Source organism: Pseudochaenichthys georgianus, chromosome 1 (assembly GCF_902827115.2).
Source record: "Pseudochaenichthys georgianus chromosome 1, fPseGeo1.2, whole genome shotgun sequence".
NCBI lineage: Eukaryota > Metazoa > Chordata > Actinopteri > Perciformes > Channichthyidae > Pseudochaenichthys > Pseudochaenichthys georgianus.
In genome coordinates, this window is record NC_047503.1 from 48,040,226 (window position 1) to 48,051,336 (window position 11,111).

Sequence of the window (11,111 nt, forward strand, 5' to 3'; positions counted from 1 at the left end):
GCCCCCCAGTACCTATCGGACATCCTCCGCCCCCATGCCCCACCCCGGAACCTGCGGTCCTCAGACTCTGGCCTGCTCACCCCCCCCCCGCACCAAACTGAGAACCTTCGGGGACAGAGCCTTCAGCGTGGCAGCCCCCACCCTCTGGAACGCTCTCCCTGCGGAGATTCGCAACATCCCCACACTGGACGCCTTCAAAGGACCCTCAAGTCCCATCTGTCTGCCAAGGCTTTCGGCCCCTAATCGATCTGTTGTTTTGTCTGTCTGACCTTTATTTTGTTTTGTTTTGTGTGTGCTTGCCCTATTCCTGTAAAGCGACCTTGGGTCCCTTGAAAGGCGCTATAGAAATCCCAGTTATTATTATTATTATTATTATTATTATAAGAAGCACAGTGGCTCGGCTAGCTTTGTTTCTTTAACAAGCTGTTAAGCATAGCCGGCGCGTGAGGCTCAGGTTTGGGAAGGCTAAATAACTTTTTTTTTATCTGACGCTGCCCGCTTCTGGCGTCTGCTGACCAATCAGAGCTCAGTGTGCGGAGTTTAAATCTATCAAGTCATATTACAGGATAAAGGAAATGCAGTTTAAACTGCCGTATGCAGAGAAGACGCCGACGTGTCGTCGCACTTATCATTCATATCACATCATCAATCAGATCATCGATCATATAATATCATAATGTATCATATATCTCCTGATCTGAGTCAGCTGAGCCGCATCTGGCCGTGCAACACTTACATTGTCACATACTGTATGCAGATTTTAAGCAACACATTAAGTTGACGAAACACTCAACTCAAATGTAATAAAAGTCAGATCCACTCGTGTCTTAGATGGGGCAGTGATATCATAAAACTGTTTTCAAACACTGTAGTAACGGAACCGCAAAACGATAACGGGTCCCAAGGTGGATAGATCTGCGGACGGAACGCTCTGGGGGGCCAAACGGCTCAGTGTGTACGCCCTATACCAGGGGTGCCCAACCAGTCCATCTGTCTCATCTGCAATGTGAGCGTCTTTGTTTACTTCCGGTAGGTATTTTCCTCCTCCTAATGGCCATCTGTAGAATCTGTAGAATCACAGAACAGCCGGTCGTCAAGGGCCGGCTCGATTCGCTGACGGCCGTCACCGCCCTTAATGTTCTATGTTTTTAAAAGGCATCGTTGAAGTTGCACCGACAAGGCGCCTCCAGTGGTCTCGTGTGAACGACACGTCAAATGATCCGAACGTGTGAACGGAAGACTTTTTTGATCACGAATCCGGTCCGTTTGCGCTCCCGTGTAAATGGGGTGTAAAGGACACGAACTGCACCAGCTTTCATGAGATGTTGACATTTGTCCACAAAGAAAACACAACAAAATCATTTAAAAAGACGCGACTCACAAACTAATTGTACATGTAGTGACTTTAATGTTTGGCTATTTCACAAATGCCAGGTTTGTTTGTTTGTTAACACGGTGTCATAACTAAATAATCTGATTCAGTCATTCATCTTTTCCCATGTGGTTCCCTCTGTGTGGAGGCTCCGACTTTCACCTCATGCATGTATTTTTCATCACTTGTCTATCTCATGATGTCTTTATCTAACATTGCGTGTCTTTTCTTGCACTTATTTCCTTCCAGTAGTTTCCACAATATGGACGAAAGTAATAACTAACAGTGTCTCTTTGTCTTCTCAGCAGTGACTGTGTCGTCCTTCCCTCTGTCCTCTCTGTCTCTGCAGCCGGCCGATCAGAGGATGAGAGCAGCTTTCCTCAGGTGTAAGTACCCTTCTCTCCTTTCCTTCTCTCCTTTCCTTCTTCATCCCTTCTCAGAACCAAACATAGAGAAGTTCAGTTATTATCCTCCAAATATCTGGATCAAGCTCCCAGAAAGCTGCAGGTCCACTGCGACTACTTTTAAATCCAGGCTTTGCTTTTTAATGACTGTTTTTAAATGCCATTTTCTTAATGTCTTTCATTTTTGTAAAGCACTTTGAAAGCTGCTATATAAATACACTTGCCGTGCCTTCTCTTCCTTCCCTCTGGTGCACCTCTTTCCTCTTTCTTCTCTCCATGCTTCGGGCTCAGGAGATAATGAGAGAAACCTGAGAGTCCTGTCTGGAACTTTATCAATGATGGATGGCAGTCATAGTGTATTTATGACGGACAGGTGCTTTATTAAAACCAGGCAGCTGACAGGCTGACAACACACCGTCACCTTGTCATGCATTCCCATGACCGAAACCCAGCCCGAAACCAGCCCGAGCACACCCCCACACACACACCCGCAGCCTGGCTGTGAGTCAGTGTTTCTCGCTACAGGGTGTACTTTGAGGGTTTGTGACTCTGCAGACCGTTCACATGAATAAAAAGCTACATAGCAACAAGGGGACGGGTGATATCCAGAAAAGCATGACTTGGGACCTTTAAGGTGTCGAAAGTGAAGCCAATGTGGTAATGCATTAAACTGTATAATGCATTATTTCAAATGGCCAGCAGGGGGCGAATCCACTGGTTGCAAACAAGTCAAATTCTATAGAAGTCTATGAGGAAATTACCCACATACTCACCTGATAGATTACCTCAGTCAACATTTTCTTGGTGACTGTATGGTCTTAATACCGAGTTTAAGTCTTCTTTAATTGTCATGATGTTCATTTTCAAAACGTTGGTCCTATTTAGTGCAAAATAGATGATAAAGCAGGGTTTGCTTAAGGGTGCTTCTACTTTGCAATTGAACGGCCGCAACCAAGGTGTTAAAGTCTGTGTATTAGTTCCACCATTAGCTCCACGCTCTTGGGTCACTGGTCCCAAGAAACAAGAAGTCAGAGCAGTTCAATCGTCCGGTAGCCCGAGGGCCGTTTGAAGACTCTCCGATCTCCATTCGTCTTCAAACTTCCCGATCTTCACAATCCGGTCTGCACCTCTTCTCAACTTAACTGCACCGTGCATGGTGGTATTGCCTAAGGACGCGTTTGTTCTGGTTATGTGTCCGAACCACTGTTACTTTTACCTTTTTAGTGATTTCCTTCATCAGTTTAAGAAACCTCGAATCGTGAAGTTAAGACCCAAGAAACCTCCACTTTCCACTTCCACTTTCACAGAGTCGTTGGTACAGTCCATTTTCAATGTCACCCTGAGGATCTTCTTGAACCAAAGGCTTTCTAAAGGTGGTGACCTGGACTCCATCCATCAGAACACTTCCGATACCAGAACTTTTAGGAAGTTCTCCCTTGAAGAATATTTTCTCCAGCTTGTCCTTATTCTTGAAATCTCATGTCTTGTTTTCCTTCCCTTCTAGTTTCATGCCGCGTCTCCTTGGACACCGACACTGCCCACCCTACCCTGGTTCTCCTGGAGGGTCCCCAGGGTGCCCACTGTGGAGAGGAGCCCCAGTCCTACCCTCCGCACCAGCAGCGTTTCGACTCTGTAGCCCAGGTGCTCTGCAGGGAGGGCCAGTTTGGAGCCAGCTACTGGGAGGTGGAGTGGAGGGGCGGAGGGTGGGTCGATATCGGCGTCACTTACAAAGGAATCGGACGAAAAGGCGGCGGGAAACCTTGCCTTTTGGGGCGAAACGAGAACTCGTGGCGTTTGAGGTGCACTCACGCAGGATACGCCGCTTGGCACGATAACCGGAAAACCACGGTTGCTGCCCCCCCTTGCCCGAGGATTGGTGTTTTCTTGGAGAGGCAGAAAGGAGCGTTGTCTTTCTACAGCGTGTCGGACACCATGGTGCTTCTGCACACGTTTCGATGCCCGTTCTCTCAGCCGCTTTACCCCGCGTTTCGCCTGGACCTGGACTCCACCCTGATCATCTGCCCCCATGAGGGAGGAGGATGTGGGAACCCAAACTAATATTGCCCAACCATTCCTCCCCAAGGACCAGAGATGTCAGAAGTACACACATCCTTTACTCAAGTAGAAAAGTAGAAAGTAGAAGTACTGACTAAACTTCTTTACTCAAGTAAAGGTAAAGAACTTTGAAATGTACTTCAGTAAAAAGTACCCATAGCTAGCAGCTGTTTTAAAGAGTACCTGACCTCCCTTTATATCAATCGAACAATAATGTCATTGTTAGCTAACATGTTTCCATGCCGACCAACGGCAACATGACAATGTTTCCATTGGTCCCTCTTCTTTAGAGAAGACCAGGAAGTGATGGATACACGGATCGTGTTCCAACCAATAGGCACGCAGTGACTCTAAAGAATAATGACCACGCACCAAACACACATTCAGACTAAAGGAACCAGCTGTTTGGGAAATGAGAGAAGTAGAAAGTACAGGTATTTGGGTTGAACATGTAAGAAGTAGAAAGTACAGGTATTTGGGTTGAACATGTAAGAAGTAGAAAGTACAGGTATTTGAGTTCAACAAGTAAGAAGTAGAAAGTACAGGTATTTGAGTTCAACATGTGAGAAGTAGAAAGTACAGGTATTTGTGTTCAACATGTAAGAAGTAGAAAGTACAGGTATTTGAGTTCAACATGTAAGAAGTAGAAAGTACAGGTATTTGTGTTCAACATGTAAGAAGTAGAAAGTACAGGTATTTGAGTTCAACATGTAAGAAGTAGAAAGTACAGGTATTTGAGTTCAACAAGTAAGAAGTAGAAAGTACAGGTATTTGAGTTCAACATGTAAGAAGTAGAAAGTACAGGTATTTGAGTTCAACATGTGAGAAGTAGAAAGTACAGGTATTTGAGTTCAACATGTGAGAAGTAGAAAGTACAGGTATTTGAGTTCAACATGTAAGAAGTAGAAAGTACAGGTATTTGAGTTCAACATGTAAGAAGTAGAAAGTACAGGTATTTGAGTTCAACATGTGAGAAGTAGAAAGTACAGGTATTTGAGTTCAACATGTAAGAAGTAGAAAGTACAGGTATTTGAGTTCAACATGTAAGAAGTAGAAAGTACAGGTATTTGAGTTCAACATGTGAGAAGTAGAAAGTACAGGTATTTGAGTTCAACATGTGAGAAGTAGAAAGTACAGGTATTTGAGTTCTGTGGTATGAACAACAACAAGAAGTATTCACGTCCATTTGTGTGTTTATCATTGCTTTCTATACGCTTCAAATGAGTTGTAAATACATGTATTTATGGGACTTTTTGTGCCCATACGAAAACCAGAAAGACTTGTTTCGACAGGCTGAATATGACGTACCTGCGACTACTTGAATACAGCACTCGTGATGTTTCTGTATCTCCGCCGGGCGACGTGAGAAACCTCACTGTCCTCTTTTCACGAGGACATTGTTACTCGCAGAAGACTCAGACAAATGAAAGGCCGTATAGTAGCAGATGTATTTATCTTTGGGCCATGCCTTCGTCTTCAGAGTGCAAAATCATGAATCAAGCAATAGCTTTCCTGGATGAGAAAATGTATACCCCTTTACAATCGGCATTAAAAGTTACTAAATGTTACGGTTTTGTTTGCGTGGGGATTTAACAAACCGGTAAGTGAGCGTTGGAGACGTTGGTAGCTGGTGGTCGTCTGAACCAGCAGGACCTACGGGACTAAAACAATTGAAGCCATTGTTGAAATGCCTTGAACCTGAATTTGAGATCCGATTGCATAAAGAGAAAATGTACCTACTTCTTATTGGTTTTAATACCTCTGTTAAGCGTCTCAATCTCTACTTAAAGTCTTCTGCAATACGGCATGATGTTCGATTTGTAGATTTAGAGTAGATTCCCCAAGCCATTCCTCCAACACCTTCGCATCGCAGGCTGTCCTTCTCGGTTTGACATCACGTTTTGGGCATGTCCTGTTCCTTTGTCTGCACCCATGTATTACTAACATTCACTATACGGTGCAGCACTATCATTCCCATGGGTGTCAATGATGCCATCACACTAAGCTGTCTATAATTTAGTGACCAACTGAGGAAGGTTCAATCTCTACTACTGTAACTGTTCATAAGGTTTTGAGTGGGGAATTATCACGTGTACTTTACAAGCTTCCAAATCCTATTCATATGCGCTTAAAAGCAATCAAATCAAATGTTATTATCACCGTATATCCATTCAGTCTGGGCATGCTCCGTCTTTAAACTGTTCACGTGCATGAGATGAGTGATAGATAAAAGGAACAATATCATAACGAGAACATTTGAATTAACTAAGTGTGCCACTGTTTCTGTTTGATGGTAGCATGAGGCTGTGGCGCTAACACGAAGTGCCTTTCATCTGAATGGATGCCATACTGTAGCCAGATGTTCTTACATTATGGCAGGGGTGTCAAACTCAAGGCCCGGGGGCCAAATCTGGCCCGCGACTTCATTTTATGTGGCCCCGCAAGAGCTTGCAAAGAATATAATTTGTTTATTATACGGTTACATGCCACTTTACAGAAGCAGGTTGCCCATAAACTACATGTCCCACAATGCATCTCGTTTTGTGACATGCACTGAAGAGACTTCTGCTTTCAGACGTAGTTAATTACTAAGTTATTATCCTATCCGATACTAATCAAATTCAGAGGCAATAATGTAATATATAATACATTATATATATTATATATTAATATATGTATATTTAAAGTTACAACCGGCCCTTTGAGTGCAACCATAATGTTAATGTGGCCCGCGATGAAATTGAGTTTGACACCCCTGCCTTATGGGATAGCGTCTTTTCCTAATTGTCTTATTGTGATCGCTTCACCGAGGCACTGTGTGAGCAGTTACAACCCATGATCGACTATTGCAACTCCAAAGACACAAAAACGCAACTACGTAAAATCTTGTTTTTTACATTGTGAAACATTTTCGAAGGGCATTGTTTAAATTTAGGCTGAAACCAAAAGGGCGGTTCCCATTAAGGACAAATAATATGTATCTAGCCCAGGGGAGTCAAACTCAAGGCCCGGGGGGCAAATCTGGCCCGCGACCTCATTTTATGTGGCCCGCAAGCGCTATGAAAGAATAAAATATGTTTATTATACGGCTACATGCCGCTTTACAGAAACACGTTGTTCATAAACTACATGTCCCACAATGCATCTCATTTTGTGACATGCGAACTGAAGAGACTTGCAATTATTTGCCCTAGACTTCTGCTTTCAGACGTAGTTAATTACTAAGTTATTATCCTATCCGATAATAATCCAAAGCAAAGGTAATAATGTAATATCATACATTATTCTCTATATATTATATATGTATTTTTATATAGTCTTAAAGTTTCCACCGGCCCTTTGAGTGCAACCATAATGCTGATGTGGCCCGCGATGAAATTGAGTTTGACCCCCCTGATTGAGCCGCTTTAAAATGCAATGGTTGCTTTCTTTGCTTCGCCCTTTCACCCAGTTTGATATAATCGGGCCAGTATTGTGAATTTGCCAACCTGATTGAATCCAACAGGTCAGATCCAAAGTAGTTTTTGCCATGAAGTGCATTATTTGTCTGTTTCATAAACTGAAATACTGTAAAGTTTCCTCTCGTAGCATCTGTTTACTCTGTGTGCTTCCGTATCTTAACATGACTGTAGTATGTGTTGTAATTGTCGTCAGTGTGGCTTTTTCCAAGATGAGTTCTTCCATGTTTGTCTCGCAATAAACTGATCCTGGAGCTGCAGTCTGAAGCTGTTTTGTGAAACATCCTGTAAATACAAAGTAATAAGGTTTTTACCACGGATAAATTAAGCTGAGCGCAAGTTCAACCAGAAAGACCGTCTTTCTCATTCATGTATACATTAGGCTTGTTTGAGACAAGCAAGACCTGCGCAGTTGCGATCAACGTCTTGCTCGTGCGTTGCATGATGGTTAGTCATTTTGTCCGACTTGCTCTGGAGGCTCGCCCACATGAGACTTTGAAATCTCGCGGGACAAAGACGCCCGCAGCCTTGAGAGCGAGGCGAGGCGAGTTGGCGCAGTTGCTCTCCACGAGCTGCGGAAGCGAAATGCTTGATGGGAAACGGCTCGCTGGTATCTCGAGCTGAGCGCTCATTGGTGGGTTTTACCACGTGCTGCTGATGAAGCTCTCCCATTGGCTGGCAAAAGTTTGTTGTTGTTTTGTGTCAGTTTTACGTCGCCACTTCCATTCCCATTTTTCATCATTGTTCCACAATGTTTATCATCATGAAATTAATATCTATATATTATATACTATACTGCTTACCGTTTTCATACTTTATATATCTTAATATTAATACATACTGTTCATACTGCTCTCAGGCTGATATCTAGTGTATTCATACACACTGTTCATACTGCTCTCAGGCTGATATCTAGTGTATTAATACACACTGTTCATACTGCTCTCAGGCTGATATCTAGTGTATTCATACACACTGTTCATACTGCTCACAGGCTGATATCTAGTGTATTAATACACACTGTTCATACTGCTCTCAGGCTGATATCTAGTGTATTAATACACACTGTTCATACTGCTCTCAGGCTGATATCTAGTGTATTCATACACACTGTTCATACTGCTCACAGGCTGATATCTAGTGTATTCATACACACTGTTCATACTGCTCTCAGGCTGATATCTAGTGTATTAATACACACTGTTCATACTGCTCTCAGGCTGATATCTAGTGTATTCATACACACTGTTCATACTGCTCTCAGGCTGATATCTAGTGTATTAATACACACTGTTCATACTGCTCTCAGGCTGATATCTAGTGTATTAATACACACTGTTCATACTGCTCTCAGGCTGATATCTAGTGTATTCATACACACTGTTCATACTGCTCTCAGGCTGATATCTAGTGTATTAATACACACTGTTCATACTGCTCTCAGGCTGATATCTAGTGTATTCATACACACTGTTCATACTGCTCTCAGGCTGATATCTAGTGTATTCATACACACTGTTCATACTGCTCTCAGGCTGATATCTAGTGTATTAATACACACTGTTCATACTGCTCACAGGCTGATATCTAGTGTATTCATACCCCACTGTTTATTCATCATTCAATTCATTCTATATGTTATTCTGTAGATTGTGTACATTACTTTCCACTTCACTGCTTGTTGCACCTGGTTAGAAGCTAAACTGCATTTCGTTGTCTCAGTACCTGTAATATGTGCAATAACAATAAAGTTTAATCTAATCTTGAGCAGGAACAAATGTATTCACTTAGTACATCTGACAGTAACGATTAAACACATTTGTGCATTCTTTATAAATGCAAACCGAGTCAAGCCGACTCCGGAGGTGGCGGTATGCACCTTCAAGTTGTTTGCAATCCGCCAAAAAACCGAGAGAAGAAGAAGAAGAAGCCGACTCCGAGCTGTCCGACTTCAGGCGAGCTTTTTGAGACCTCCCCCGGCTGCGATCGGCTACTCTCGTCTACTTTCGAGGCGAGCCGCAATGTGTCTCAAACAAGCCGAGTATCACTCTCTCTCCTCTCAATAAGTGACAGGGGGCGTCACTCTTCAGTCTAACCAATCACTTCGCTCTATTCCCAAGAGCCTATCATAGCGCTCTGTCAAACCTTTTACATCTGCCCTCCCCCCCTCTGACAGCTGTCATTTCAGGTGACTCGACGCAACCCTCCTCCACCCCCTTTTCTCCGAATCCAGGTTCAAGCTAAGCCCCTCCCCTTCAGACCGACCCCAACTATCCATTCACCACCACCAGACCCCAGGGGGGTTCATCGGATCGGTTCTACCCTCCCGAATGATACTTCCTGCACAACGGGGCCAAAATTACCACAACATTCATTTGTTCATCTGTGCAATATGCATCACTCAAAACCGTCTCTCCTGATTGATGAGCAGGAAGTTGAAGTCGTGGTATTCTATAAATTCAGCGATGTTTGCGTGAGTCTGCAGTTCCTTGTAGGTTTATTTTAATACATTACATGTCACTTGTTAGACGCTTTTATCCAAATCGACTTACACACTCAATACAGTGGACAATCCCCACAGGAGCAACGACATGCTGACTGCAGTGGGGTTTGAACCTGTGCTCCCCTGAGCCCAACACCAACGCATAATCCACTGCGCCACAGCCTCCCATAATATTTAACCTTTTAAATTGAATGAAAAAAGGAAATGCCTTTCACCCAAAAACAACAATTTCACTTGTCGAGGACTTTCCTTTTCCCCATTTATATTTTAAACAGAAACATCAATCCAACTTGTGTACAATTCTCGAGCAAGTCGTTTTGATACAAATCATAATTTAAAAGCTCAGAAATTGAAAGTCTGTCGTCCAATTTACATTTTCTATTGTCTAGAAAAATATGTTTAACGCTGGTATTCTTATGTTTCAAAATACATTGTTTCGTAAATTAAGAAATAACACTTTCAGTTGATAATGAAAAATATATATATTGCAGCGCAGAAGCAGGGTTAGTCAAATGTATTCTGCAATCATGAGCATCAAATTGGACAGTGTCTAACAAGAGCTTGTTGAAGTCTTTCCTTTTGAATAATGCCTTAAAGGGGACCTATCATGCAAAATGCACTTGATGTCTTACGTGTCCCCAAATCTCTAAAAACGGGGAACAACGGAGCTGATCCAGATTTGCGTCCGATATGACGTAATATCTGAAATGTGGACCCACGGCCCAATCAGAAAGTCGCTATCAGAAACAATACCCGACTGTTGGACGTAATATGGTCGGTGTTTACATTAGCATCGCTAACACTCAGAGCTAACCTGCACCGGAGAGCATGTGTGTGAAGAAGCAGGAAGTAGAAAGGAACTCACCGTGTGGTGTAACCGGCAAGAGAGAAAGCCTTTGAGCTCCAGACTGTTTCAGATCCTTGATAATCCATGATATGGCGTTTCATCACGGCAGCATTTAGTTTAGACGGTAGCTGCCGGGTCCCGCATAAGCTCCGCCCCTCCTTTTGTTTTTTTATAAAAAAAAATTGTAAAGCTTTATCCCCAAATCAGCACTTTTGAAACAGGAAGTGAAACAGAGGGATATGAGGCATGGATAGAATGATCTGTTTGGTATTTTGAGCAAAACACTTCATCGACATGTTTAATATATATTTGTATGAGAGCTATGCTATTGCCTAAAAGTAGCATGATAGGTGACCTTTAAGTTAGAACTGGTTTTAGATTTCCCTACAGTATGTTCATCCTCCGGATCCCACATTTTAGGGTTTATTATTTTATTGTTTTGACTTTGTTTTTGTTGTATTTGATCCTTTTT

At 42.8% G+C, this 11,111-nt stretch overlaps 1 pseudogene; it reads left to right on the plus strand.

The window, feature by feature from the left end:
• Positions 1 to 4,715, plus strand: part of LOC117451487 (E3 ubiquitin/ISG15 ligase TRIM25-like) — a 22,110-nt pseudogene extending 17,395 nt beyond the window's left edge.
• Positions 4,716 to 11,111: the final 6,396 nt, after the last annotated feature.